The sequence below is a fragment of the Eretmochelys imbricata genome, chromosome 10 (assembly GCF_965152235.1).
Source record: "Eretmochelys imbricata isolate rEreImb1 chromosome 10, rEreImb1.hap1, whole genome shotgun sequence".
Lineage (NCBI taxonomy): Eukaryota > Metazoa > Chordata > Testudines > Cheloniidae > Eretmochelys > Eretmochelys imbricata.
This window is the reverse complement of record NC_135581.1, coordinates 4,846,644-4,860,847: the sequence shown is the minus strand read 5'-3', so window position 1 is coordinate 4,860,847 and position 14,204 is coordinate 4,846,644.

Below are 14,204 nucleotides of genomic sequence, written 5' to 3'. Positions count from 1 at the left end.
TGAGCTTCCGTGACCTACAGCTCACTTCATCGGATGCATACTGTGGAAACTGCAGAAGACATTATATACACAGAGACCATGAAACAATACCTCCTCCCATCCCACTCTCCTGCCGGTAATAGCTTATCTAAAGTGATCACTCTCCTTACAATGTGTATGATAATCAAGTTGGGCCATTTCCAGCACAAATCCAGGTTTTCTCACCCTCCGCCCCCTCACACACACACAAACTCACTCTCCTGCTGGTAATAGCCCATCCAAAGTGACCACTCTCCCTACAATGTGCATGATAATCAAGGTGGGCCATTTCCAGCACAAATCCAGGTTTTCTCACCCCCCACCCCCATGCATACACAGACTCACTCTCCTGCTGGTAATAGCTCATCCAAACTGACCACTCTCCTTACAATGTGTATGATAATCAAGGTGGGCCATTTCCAGCATAAATCCAAGTTTAACCAGAACATTGGGGGGGCGGGGTAGGAAAAAACAAGGGGAAATAGGCTACCTTGCATAATGACTTAGCCACTCCCAGTCTCTATTTAAGCCTAAATTAATAGTATCCAATTTGCAAATGAATTCCAATTCAGCAGTTTCTCGCTGGAGTCTGGATTTGAAGTTTTTTTGTTTTAAGTACAAGTCCTCCTTTTCTTTTTGCGAATACAGACTAACATGGCTGTTACTCTGAAACCTGTCATTTGCTATTAGCTGTTACTCAGCTACTTCCCCGTCACATGAGGCAAGAGTGACACCTTGTGCTCTAATGGAGAAGTCTGATCATCTATACCCTGCCGTGATGGGTGCTGTACAACCCCCTAAGGGAAGCAGGTAGATCCTGGGCTTATAAAAACCAAGCAGATACTTGCTCATTCAAAGTGAAAACCCTAAATCCAACCTCTCCTTCCTGCAGAGCCCTCACTAGCCAAAGGGCCCCAGCTGCCCTCAGGCTTCCTATTTATGCAGCCCATTTAGCACTCTGTTAAGGCAGGCACCTGCAGGGTATTTAGCCGCAGGCTACCGGATGCATGCAGCTTTTAACCCTTTCCTGCCTCTATGCTAGTCTGGCTGGTGATCAGCTCTGCAGGGCCTACCTGATCCCTGGGGAAAGGGAGGTTTTAACCCTTGCACCGATGTATTATTGGGAAGAACTGCAAGGCCCTATGTTGTTCTGCAGGAACTAAATCTGGGCACGCACAGGGAGTTGGTTCGGAGTTTTACAGGTCCAGCTCTGGCAGCTGGCTTCATCCCTTCCACTGCTTACAGAGTCTCCCAGCCGTGCTGGGCTTCTCCTGGGCCAGCTGTGCCATTGCCATAGCCCTTTGAACACAGGACTGATTGACAGCACCAGAAGTAACCAGTGACTGGGGAGAGGCAGCTAGAAGCCAGTGTGACGAGGAGGAAGGTGGCTCTATTGGGGGAAGGAATTGTAATGGGAATCTCTCCTCAGGTCCAAGCGCTGTCCCCAGAAACCCTTTTATCCTGAGAGAGAGAGTGTTACAGGAGGCCACAGAGTCCTAGAAGGTTTCAGAGTAACAACTGTGTTAGTCTGTATTCGCAAAAAGAAAAGGAGGACTTGTGGCACCGGATGCATCCGATGAAGTGAGCTGTAGCTCATGAAAGCTCATGCTCAAATAAATTGGTTAGTCTCTAAGGTGCCACAAGTCCTCCTTTTCTTTTTGAGAGTCCTAGAAGTTATTGATGACTACTAGGTCACCTAGGCTCAGATCCTCAAAGGTATTTTGGTGCCTAACTCCCATTGAAACCAATGGGATTTTGGTGCCTAATACCTGTAAGTTTCTGGACCCTAGCCCTTTCCTTACTAGTGCAGGATTGTCCATTTTCTAGTATCTTGCCCCATCTAGTTTGACACGTCCCAAGCAACAGATCTTCCGTTGCTTCCAGCCACCAAGCTGCTTCCCAAGGCACTGAAAGGGTGACAGTCAGGAGAGTCCCAGAGGCTGGAGGGGCGAGCTGGGAGGCTGTAGGGATGGCAGGAAAGTTCAGGAGCCGAATCTGAAGTCTGGGTTCAAAACAGTACATGAAACCGGGTGAATTTCCCCTGGGCTGGGGGTTAAACATTCTGCACAGCTTGCTTAGCTACTTCCTGTTTGGGAGAAGGTTGGGGAAGTTAAACAACTTGCCCAAAGTCAAGGGGCAAAGTCTGGGTTGGAGTTGGAAAGGCAGCCCAAGGGGGACCCCAAGAAGAGTTGCCAGTGCCCAAAGCTAATACTGCTCCCCCACTACCCCCCCAACCCCGAGTGAGCACTGCCTCTCCCTACAGATCAATCCAATTGTGGTGCACTCAGCTAACTCCCCACCCTGCCAGCTGATGCCCTGCACTGGGGAAAAGAATGTGGCACCGACTCCACAGGCAGGGGGAAACCACCCGGAGGGGAAGAAAAATGAAGATTTCTTTTGGGAGCCTAGAAACCGGAAGTGGAAAAGGCCATTTGATCCATGCCCGGCCAGTGCAATTCCCTTGAGCATGTCTTCCACTGCTCTACCAAGGCTAATTTGCACTAGGGCCAGGGATGGGCCCCCTCACTTCCCTTGGGGAAAGGATTTGGCGAGGACGATCACAACAGCTCAGGGCAGTAGGAGATCAGAAAGGTGCGTTAATAAGCGGGCTGTTAAATTCTTCTAGTGAGCTTCCCTCTTTGGCCACTGGATGTCCCTGTTCACAAGTAAAACAAATAGGGCCAGGTGTGCTGGGGGAAGTGAACGCTGAGGTCGAAACACACCAGAAAAAGAATCCAGAATGTATGTTGCTCCATTGCCAGTGAGCACACTGAGCCAGTTAACGGAGTGACTCTGTAAATCAGCAACGGAGCCTCTACCCTGTGGAACAAGGACTATTTTAGCACTAAAGCAGAGGATTTCAGAAGGCACTGGCGTTTCAGAGGTCAGCGACTAGTAGAGATGAAAGCCCTGATTCCCTTGCACTTTATACAGTCATTTAAACATGCCCAAATGGGAGGGATGGATGCGAGTGTGAAATGCTACCAGATCAGAATGGCAGAGATCCGCCACTTGGCACAGGTGTAAGTGATGCCACAACGTGCAACACAATGGGTGCCAGGTCCATACTGTGGAATAATGCCCTGTCACTTGTGATCAGCACTGATCCAGAGAGCAGTGTCCTGTGCATTTATTACTGTCCAATAAAAACTTCTCCTGTTAAAGTGTAGCTACTGTATATAATGCTTTCTGCTTTTCGTTATGTATCTATGTATCTGTCTAGCTATCATGATTTCTAAAGTGCTCATCACTTTATTTTCTGGACCTCTCCTCCAGTAAGAATATAACATAAGAACATGAGGACGGCCACACTGGGTCAGACCAGTGGTCCATCCAGCCCAGGATCCTGTCTTCTGGCAGTGGCTGGTGCCAATGCTTCAGAGGGAGTGAATAGAACAGGGAAATTTCAAGTGATCTATCCCGTGTCATCCAGTCCCAGCTTCTGGAAGCTGGAGGTTCAGGGACACCCAGAACATGGGGTTGCATCCCTGACCATCTTGGCTAATAGCCATTGAGGGACCCATCCTCCTTGAACTCATCTAATTCTTTTTTGGTCTTCACAATATCCCCTGGCAATGAGTTCTGTGAGTTGATGGCATTTGCTGAAGAAATACGTCCTTATGTTTGTTCTAAGCCTGCTGCCTATTAATTTCATCAAATCACGCCTAGTTCTTGTATCATGTGAAGGGGTAGGTAACATGTCCCTATTCCCTTTCTCCACACCAGTCAGGATTTCATAGACCTCTAGCATATCTCCCTGGGTCGTCACTTTTCCAAGCTGAACAGTCCCAGTCTTCTTAATCTCTCCTCATATGGAAGCCGTTCCAGCCCCCCTGATCATTTCTGTCACCCTTCTCAGTACCTTTTCCAATTCTAATTTATCTTTTTTTGTGATGGGGTGACCAGAACTGCATGCAGTATTCAAGGTGTGGGTGTACCATGGATTTATACATCTAGTAGCATCATGGTATTTTCTGTTTTATTATCTATTCCTTTTCTAATGGTTCCTAACCTTCTGTTACCTTTTTGATTGCCGCTGCACATTGAATGGACGTTTTCAGAGAACTCTCCACAACATCTCCAAGATCTCTTTCTTGAGTGGTAACAGCTAATTTAGACCCCATCATTTTTGTATGGATATTTGGGATTATTTTTTCCAATGTGCATTTCCTTGCACTTATCAATATTGAATTTCGTCTGCCATTTTGCTGCCCAGTCTAGTGAGATCCCTTTGTATCTCTTCTCAGTCAGCTCTAGTATCTGCTTCACCTGATGCAGGGATAAAAGGGCAGGTCTAGACTATGCTGGGATGGGAGATTTCCATTTCCATACATGCACATGGCTGGACCACTCTTCGCACAGGCTGGTAGTCAAATTTCTTCTCGTATCTCAGCCCCTTGGCCTACAGCAGCCAGGAGCACCAAGTACTACTAACAAAACTGCAGTATAGTTCCAGTGTGTGCATACCTGCTTTGTGACTCACCGAATACCATTTTGTCTGCACGCTGCCAAGAAACTGCCTCTGCACCTTTGTTTTCTGTTCGTATGTGCACGGTAGCGAAGTGGGCTGAGCTGACAAGGCTGTTGTTACTCCAGGAGTTTTGATTTTGCAGCCAGAATGTTTCTTTCCTGTAAAGACTCGGGGTATGTCTGCACTACAGTGGCACAGCTATGGAGCCGCAGCTGGGCCGCTGTTGCTCTGTAGTGTAGACGCTTCCTATGTTGACGGAAGGGGTATTTCCATTGCTGTAGTTAATCCACTTCTCCAAGAGGCGGTTGCTAGGTCGACAAAAGAATCCTTCCATCAGCCTAGCTGCTTCTACACCGGCAGGCAAAGTCAACTTAACTATAGTGCTCAGGGCACAACATTTTTCATGAGCCCTGAGCAGCATAGCTAGGTTGTCCTACGTTTAGGTGTAGGCCAGGCCTCAGCCTTAGGTTTCGGTCCATCCCAGTGCCTGAGTTCCTTCCTCTCTGCATCTTATGAGCTTTGCATTCAGTGGTCTAAAACCACGGGCTAGCTCAGCCCAGCTTATCACCAGAGTAAATCTCTACAGAATGCTGACCTACTTTCTGATCCAGTCATTGCCTTATCACCTTTCCCACAGCCGTACCTACAATGGGCCACCTTTTACCAACAGCCCTCCAGTCCAGTAGTAGATGAAGTTCCATACCTTATGAGATCCTGGGACAAGCAAAAGGTCACAGGGGCCTGGAAAATGGTACAAATCTGGGAAAGCGAGAAAACTAGGAAAAAGTGTTAACTAAAAAAGTCTAATATTCAAACGAGAAGCAAAGGGCCTGCTCTTCCAAAAGCCAGGTCCCCAACTGCATGTACAAAAATGAATGCCCGGCTGTGGACCAAAAAATTCAGAGTGTACGCACACGAATTGGGTGGCTGGGGACACATATGGCTGTAAATGTGTCACGCTGGCTATTTGCACCCAAAAATAACCCAAATGATGAGTGATTCTGGTAAATGCACATGCAAATTATACACACAGGGTCAAATGCATTCCTGCAGCCAGGTTTCACTCAGCACAAGGGAGAGCGGGGCTGTCGGAGATCCAGTGACGGTTCTCTATTTCTTTGCGCCGATCTACAGTGACCAAGCTCTGGTGTGAGTTAGATTAGACCAGGGACTGCTCTAACCTATGCAAGTGGAGGACAGCATAGCATACCTCTGCTACCTACTTCACACAGCTCATCTTACTCCCAGCGTATTTGCTGGGGGAATTCTCATTTCTCCCACTACAGCACAAAGGGGCTGGATCGCAGTGAGAACCTGGGCCACCACTTTGGGTCTTAAAGAGCACGTCGCTTTTGGAAAATCAGGCCATAAATGTAAACAGAGTAGAAACCATTAAACTGGGGGTCAGTTTAACTGGCAAAGAGCCCTGAGAATGTTAGCCACATTAGTCCCCTCTGACTCCATTGGGCCGCGCATGGCTAATGCCTCCCTTACCACCCAGGATGTGGGTGTATGCAGGTGGTTGGGTGTTGCCATGTCTCAGCCATTGTGGCCAGGTGCCCACTGGTAATAGGCAGCATATTCTCAGTGGTTTTGATCTCGCTTTAATTGATTGATTTTTAATTCTGGGCATGGGTGTTGCAAGTTACACCCTGATAGAGGTGATGTTGCAGGATCTAAGTCTTCAGCTTCACACCCAGAGTATAACGCTAAAGGCATGAAGAAGCTTAACAATTAGGTACACTGCTAGCGTGACAATATATCACAATGTGTCATCACAGGAGTATAAATAGCGCAAGTAACAATCAGGGCTTCCTACAGAGCCCAGAGTCTCTCTGGATTGTTGGAGGTTAGGGTTCAGTTACCCTCACACCACTTTCCATTGCGTAACCAACAGGTAACATAGGCACGGTATCATCATGAGAACTATGGACTGCCTGGGAAGGTTGGGGAGGGATATGACTTTGGATGAAAATCGTGTCAGTTATACTCAGAAAATATCCCAAACTCTACAGAAATACTTAGGGACAACAAACTGGGGAGAGAAAAGAGCTATCTCTAGTAATAAAACCAGGAGTAGTTTTGGGAATGTTCAATTTAATAGGGACAGTCCAGAGAGTGTGTGGAGAAGGAGAAAGGGAGTTTGCCAGGAGACATCCAATAGCGACGCCTTCAAAGCAAGGTTAGCTATAGAACTGCCTGCTCCATGCTGTGCATCAGGCCAATGTTGCGTGGTTAATAAGGATAATGCATTTTCTGGCAGTGTAGGTTCAGACTTTCATCTCACCCCCTCTAACTGCTAGAAACCAACTCCTTTCCCTTGACAATTCTCCAGCTGAGGACTTTGTGGCTAAAGGAAGGGCCAGTGGCACAATTAACCTAGCTTAACGGACTGATTTACCCGTTCCTGTGATTGGAAATGGAATACAGGACACAAGAAATATCTTCCACTCTTTCTTTTGCTATCTTGGGTGTTTTCATCGCACCCATCCCCAGAGTATCTAAGGGCTGCTGTAGTAGCTACATGTTCATAAGTACATGACACAAACAGAGCAATATGCTCAGCACCTGGGGAAATGACCTCATCACGTTGCTCCAGTGTGACCCCTTTGGCCAAGTCAGGAGTGTCATGATATACTGAATCATGATCTGTCTCACACAGGAGACGTTTATTATAAAAAACAGCTACTACAACAGACAAGTACACAGGCTTCCACATAGCTCAATTTCCAGCTTTATCTCTCATGTTAACCAGGGGTCACCCTCTGCTTGGAGCGCTGTACTAGAGACATCTAGTGGTCTGAGTAATATACTGCAAATAAACATAACATTACAAGGAGCAGTGTTGATGCACCCCCTCCCCCAGTCGAGGAAGGTCACAGCATCTTGACTGAGCAGGCCCTGCTTTCTCCACAATGTTCCAAGTGACCATGGCAAGGAAAGTCTCCTGCTGGGGAGGTGATGGGACATGGTGAGGAGTCCAACACTAACGAAACCACCTTTCCAAGTGCCTGGTACATTAACTGCTTGTGTCAATAATTTGTTTTCTTTGCTTCCTTTTCAGCAGGCTGGATCCATCACTTGCCCTCTGCCCCACACAACAGGTCACTTACACAGAGCATTCTGAAAGCGTTTCAGATTCTGCAGATAGGGTCTTACATGTGCATGAAATGGTGTCGCAAAGATGACTGCCCTTGATGGAATCTCCAGTGATGCAAAGGAAACACCTTTGGCACTAGGATGACCAGAGAGCAAGTGTCAAAAATCGGGACAGGAAGTGCGGGGTAATAGGTGCCTATGTAAGAAAAAGACCAAAAAATCGGGACTGTCCCTATAAAATCGGGACAGCTGGTCACCCTACTTGGCACCACCCCTTAGAAGAGCTGCGTGTAATTACCTAGCATGCTTCAATAAGTCTAGCAGGCCACATTACCACAAGGCATCTGGAACACCTCCAAAGTGCCATGTTGCCTTTTTAATTCCATGTTATCAGTTATCTGGTGAGATTTCCTAGGGCTTTGGGGCTCTTTAGGAACAAGATTTTGTATTTTGTGGCTCAGACATCTTTGCCTGTCTCACTTGTATATTTAAGTGAGTGTATTTATGCCAGCCTGGTGACCTATGGAGTCATCTCCTGATGAACTGTTATTGACAATAAGGGTCAGAGTTACAAAGGTGTTTAGCAAAAAGAAAAGGAGGACTTGTGGCACCTTAGAGACTAACTAATTTATTTGAGCATAAGCTTTCGTGAGCTACAGCTCACTTCACTGTAGCTCACGAAAGCTTATGCTCAAATAAATTAGTCAGTCTCTAAGGTGCCACAAGTACTCCTTTCTTTTTGCGAATACAGACTAACATGGCTGCTACTCTGAAAGGTGTTTAGATTAGGTGCCTAATGAGTTTTTCAAAAGTGCCTATGGGAGGAGTTAGGCACGTGACTGTCACAGCAAGTCATTGGCAGTTAGGTGCCTAACTCCTGTAGGTGCTTTTGTATCCCACTAGGTGCCTAACTGCATCTTTAGGTGCATAATCTAAATACCTTTGTAAACATGGCCCTACAATATTATTTTGTAGGTCATGTGACAGTAAGCTGACTTCTAGCTGCCCCGTGTTTTAATGGATATCCCTTGATCACTTCACACCGCATTTTCTAGCAGAATGTTTCTAGTGAATGCTCCTGACCCTGCTTTGCAGGGTCCAAGAAGAATGCACACAGCTAAGTGCAAAGATTAATCTTTAGAATCTCAGACGTTTTTTAACCTTGGTAGTAGGGGAAACACAGGGAATCTTGAGCTATTATATATCTTATTCTGAAAGTGGACTGATAAATTATAAAATGGCTCAAAGGCAATGTCTGGCTTTGTGTGCCTATGGTGACCAAGCAGTGGTGATAATCGATAGCTAGATAATAGATAAAAAGAGAGAGATGCCTTAGAAATACCAAACGATAGAATCTGTGTAGACATTCCCACTGGAGTCTGGAGTCTGGGACCGAAGACCGTCTGTATTAACCGGGTTTCAGAGCCTGGCTCCAGCCCATGTGGGAACATCCACACTGCTATAATTAGCCCCACAGTCCGAGCCCCGCAAGCCCGACCTAATTGACATGGGCTCTGAGACTCGGTGTTGCGGGTTTTTCTTTGCAGTGTAGACATGGGCTAATGCCCTGTGGGAGGAGCTTGTTAATTACATGCACTGCTAATGAATTGGTATCTGTATTTGTTGCTGCGCCATCCAGAGAGTCTCACCTTCCACATTACAGAGTCACCATCGGTGTTAGCAGTGGTGTGTGCAGTGCCTTGTTTATTCATTGAGCTATTCATCGCATTCCTGAGCTGGGTGGTGACGTGAAAGCCAAGTGTCCTCTCAGCAGCATGTAACTCGGAAGCCACCAAATGCTCACTTTCCTCATGGTTCATTGAGTATAATCAGCTTGCTCATGCTCCAAATGCAGCAGGTTAAACTGCTCGCATCCCTAGGTACTGAATTAGATTTTGGAGAGAAGAGAGTTAACATGCCAGGAGGCAAGCTCCAAACAGCAGGAGGGTTATGGGCTCAGGGGCTGCAGCGGAAAACAGCATGTGATGCAGTGATACTGGTTAGACCATGTGCCCTGGATGGTGATGTGCTAACGTACAAGTTCTCAGAGTGACCTGGATTAGCTTCCTACATACCACACACCAAGTCACCTGAGGAAAGGGAGAACGCTGTAGTTAAAGCTATGTGCCAGATTCTGACCTGGGTTACACTCATGTAAATCCAGAGACAGGCTCTTGAAGTCAGTGGAGTGAGTCCAGATTTATGTGGGTGTAACTGACAGAATCTGGCACCATATCTTATCAATGCTTTCATACACTTCATGGTTTTCATTTAAAAAGTCTCAGTCCCTGTCGTGCCAAAGGTCTTATTGAATAAAAAGAGGGAACATGGTTGGAGGAACCAATGACCAGGCAAGTCAATTGGAAATATTTTGTCCAGAAATTTAGGATAGCACTTAGATGATTGTTCGATTGAGCACCTATTGCCTTCGTGTTCCTTGTTCCCAGACTCATTCCAGCATTTCACATTTCTCTAGATTGGATCACATTTGCTGCCCGCTGGTCCAACCACCTACAGACCCTGTGGCTTATGAAATCTAGTTCATTAGAGAGACAAGGTGGGTGAGGCCAGATCTTTTACTGGACCAACTTAACCTCACCCACCTTGTCTCTCTAATATCCTCAGACTAACTTGGGGTACAACAACACTGCAAACAACAACGTCTAGTTTCATTTTCTGTTTGCTCACAAATTCCAGTTTTAATGTCCACTACAAAAGAAGTTTTCAAAGTTGTGAACTGGACTAATAATAACTCCCATTGGTTTCAATGGGAGTTAGGTGCCTAAATACCTTTAAAAATCTGGCCCACGGTCTAGGGATCAGGGAGTAAGCAGTGATCAGGAGTTATCAGACATTCATTACTAATGAATAAAATAACATACGATAATACAGAAAAAATTCCAATAGAGCAAATATGTTCAAGTGTCAGCTACTTAACCACTTGATCTTAAGGTTACATTGATCAATAGTTCATAAGAGGTTAAAATTATTAATAGAATCTTCAAGCATGTTTCAGACATGAGCACTATGTGTTACAAACACATCACTAGAAGGTGTTATATATGGTTATAAACCATAGTGATAAGCAACCTATTGACCTGTAGGGTTTGATACCAATCTATAACAATTGATTATCCATTATTAAGAGATCTGTTAATTAGAACTGGTCAGAAAATGTTTTTCCCCCCCTGTGGACATTTCAACTTTGCATCAAAAACGTTTGGGTTTTTGGTTTTCTGATGAATAATCAAAAATTTCTGAGGAAACCAGCCATTTCCATGCATTTTTCATTTAGTCAAAACCAACAATTTTCTGTTTTAAAAGTTTTGATGTTAAAATTTTAATAATCTCTATTAAATCTTTATTAACTTTTTATAAGATATTTACAAATGTATTTTTAATATAAAGTGTCAGACAATTTTTTTAATCCGGTGCTTTTTTCCCCCAGTGAAACAGAAAAAAAATTCTCTATCATTTTCCTAAAGGGTGTGCTAAATTTAGTATTTGGCTACTATTCAGTTTCACTAATACTTTTTCTTTAACTGTAAAACAAGGAGATCTGCATTGTCAGGCGTTTCCCTGAAGATGTAGTCAAACTTACATGTGGCGACACACACTGAACATTGAAACAGCTTTCCTGAGGCAATGGAAGTGTTTGAATTCTAAGACCAGTTCCGTAGTTCAGAACACTTTGTAGATCTGTGTGTGCTGTATGATAGTCCCATTTTAGAATTTCAGCTTCGGTTAGAGTTACATCTGGTTTTAAAAAGGGGGAAGGAGTGTAAAAAATTATCATATACTTTCATTTTTGTTTTCCATCAAAATTTCATTCACAATGAAAATGTCCCACTAGTTCTAGCTAGAGGACTAGGGAGAGTTGGAAAATGTGTCAAGCCTTGGATGAAATAGATTCTTTTGGTACGAGAGGGCAGCATACCCTTGGTTTTCATATGTGCCTATGTTTTGATGTCCTATAATCCATGTACAAGCAAGAGAGTCCAGATATATCCAGTGATTGACTTGTCAGTAGGAGTTTGAGTGGTTATTTGGCATTGGAGAAGAGGGAGGCTGTTCCAGATATGAAGGAAGATGCAAAGATAAGCATGAAGAAGAGCAAATGGAGAACGAGGATGCTGAGGGAACATGGCAGTGGAGATGGACGATAAGCCGGAACCTCCATGGTGAGGATGAGAAGCTTGAGCTGAAAGGGGTAAGAGAGAGGAAGCCAGAGAAGGCAGTCAAAGCAGGGAGTGAAGGGTCAGATGAACAGGAGAGGAAGGTTTCAGCAGCAGCATTTTGAATGGGCAGGAGAGGAGACAGCTGAGAAGCAGAGAGGTCAGAGATATGGAGGCAGCAGTGGTCCAGAGAACAGATGACCAAGGCAGGGACAAGGGCTTCAGCAGCGGCAGTGGGAGGAAAGGACTGGAGACATGTTGCAGAGGAAGAACAGATGGGATCTAGTGCCAGCCTGGGCGTGGTGGAGGAGGGAAAAGTCCAATACAACACCAAATGTACCTGCCCGAGGAACAGGGAGGAGAGTGGAACAGAAGGTGAATAGCAGGTGATGAGAACTGACTAGAGAGCTGTATTTCATCATTTAACAGCACACTTCGATAGATCATGTTATTTTCCCTAAGGCAACCTTAGAAAGCCCTCAGTGCACTGTCAGCATGAGATCACCTCTTAAAACTATAAAAAGAGCTGAGATACAAACCTTGATTTTTCAGTTCATGGGCCAGATTCTCAGCCGGTAGAAATCATCATAGTTCCTTTGAGGTCAGCTAAGAATCGGTTCCATGTAGGTTTCTTGTACTTACAGTTCAGGATTCTGTTTGGAGACCTTCAAACCATCATGTTATCTTTTCATAATACAACAGCTAGGTAACAACTAGGAAAGGCCGACAGATGCTATTGCATTAGCAAAGCTGACAAAGTGAGCTCTGGGGTGCCAAGAATTACAAAACATACGTACTACCAATAGCTTTGGAAAGACATTTTTCCTGGGTCATTCATTCCAGTGAAGCAACCTAGCATAAATTAAAGCCAGCTTGGCAGTTACAGGCCCATTGTTCCCACTTCCATTATCATTACAAATGAAACACAATTAATTGTAGTTTTCTTATTGTGTGACATTGGGCCAGTTTTCCAAAGGCATTTAGGCACCTAAAGATGCAGATAAGCACAGATTTTTGCCTAAGCAGGTTAAGTGCCTAACTCCTGGGAGTTATGTCTCTAAGGGTATGTCTACAGGGCAAGCAGAAACCCATGGCAGCAAGTCTCAGACCTGAGCCTACAGACTTGGACTCGCACTATAGCACTAAAATAACCGTGTAGATGCTCAGGCTCTGTAGCCTGCCTCCTCCCTAAGCTTCAGAGGTTGAGCTCCAGCCCGAACCTGAATGTCTACACAGCTATTTTTTAGCACTGTAGGGTGAGCCCTGCGAGCCCGAAACTGTACACCAGGGGGCTGAAATGCGCTACGTTATTAACCCATTTTTGTTACGAACAGAAAAGAAAATGATTATCTGGTCCAAACTCTTAGCCAGCACGAGACAGCCAAGACTGGCAAAGAAAAAAAAACAACGTGCGCTGGATAAAGGGTTATTCTTCACTTGGTGCATGTTGCATCGAGTTGCTGTGTGCCCCCTGCACCCAGTGGCTGAAGCCAGGAGCCCCGAGTCTGCCCCTCTCCCTTCTGGGCCCTGGAGTTTTTAGAGCATGTTGTGGGGGTGGAGGGGTCAGAAAGAAAAAGATTGAGAACCCCAGGACTTGATGACCCTTGCAGTGCCTTCTAACCCTTTGAGTCTATGACTGAGTTTAGAGTTCAGCTAGAAAGAAATGGAAAATTGGGGGACACAGAATATGTTTTGTTCACATTAATACACACATTCTCTTTTATTGTGATAGATAGAGTGTATGGAGATAGATAGATAGATAGATAGATAGATAGATAGAGTGTATGGAGATAGATAGATAGATAGATAGATAGATTGTACGGAGGTAGACAGACGGACAGACAGACAGACATCTCAGTTGTTTCATGGAGTAATGAATGACATACTAGTAGTTCCTTGCCTGCTGTAATGCTCAGTTATCACTCAGTGCTTAAGGAGCTTACAAGAGATCTGCCTCATTCGCCGTGTCCAGTTCCCCCCTGCTGTGCATAGCGAGTGTTTCACAGTGCCCAGGCCAGACTGTGGGGGGGGCTCAGCCCTTAAAGGCCGAGTCCGCAGTCCCACACCTGTCTAGTTCAGTGCAGAAACCATTAGGAGTTGGGCAAAAGATGGCGTCCTTGAGCCTGCACATTGGCACTGCACCCCCTGCTTGCCACTGAACTCTGCTTCCACCTCCCGCCGCGCTTACATGGGACCTACGCGGTGCTCAGATCTTGTGCTGGCTTTCGGCTCTGGGGTGAATTGCAGCCTATATGCCTAATCCAAAATACCTTTCCTTACAATGCAGGTCACCAGCGTCTAACCCTGTTCTCTTCATTGGGAAGAGGGAGATTTCTAACCAAGCAGGCTGGGCTCAGGTTTTTAAGCCTGATCTAAAGGCACCTGCATGTATTCTATAAGCGTGCTCATGTTGTTGAGCTGTACATCAGGAATGCTAATAT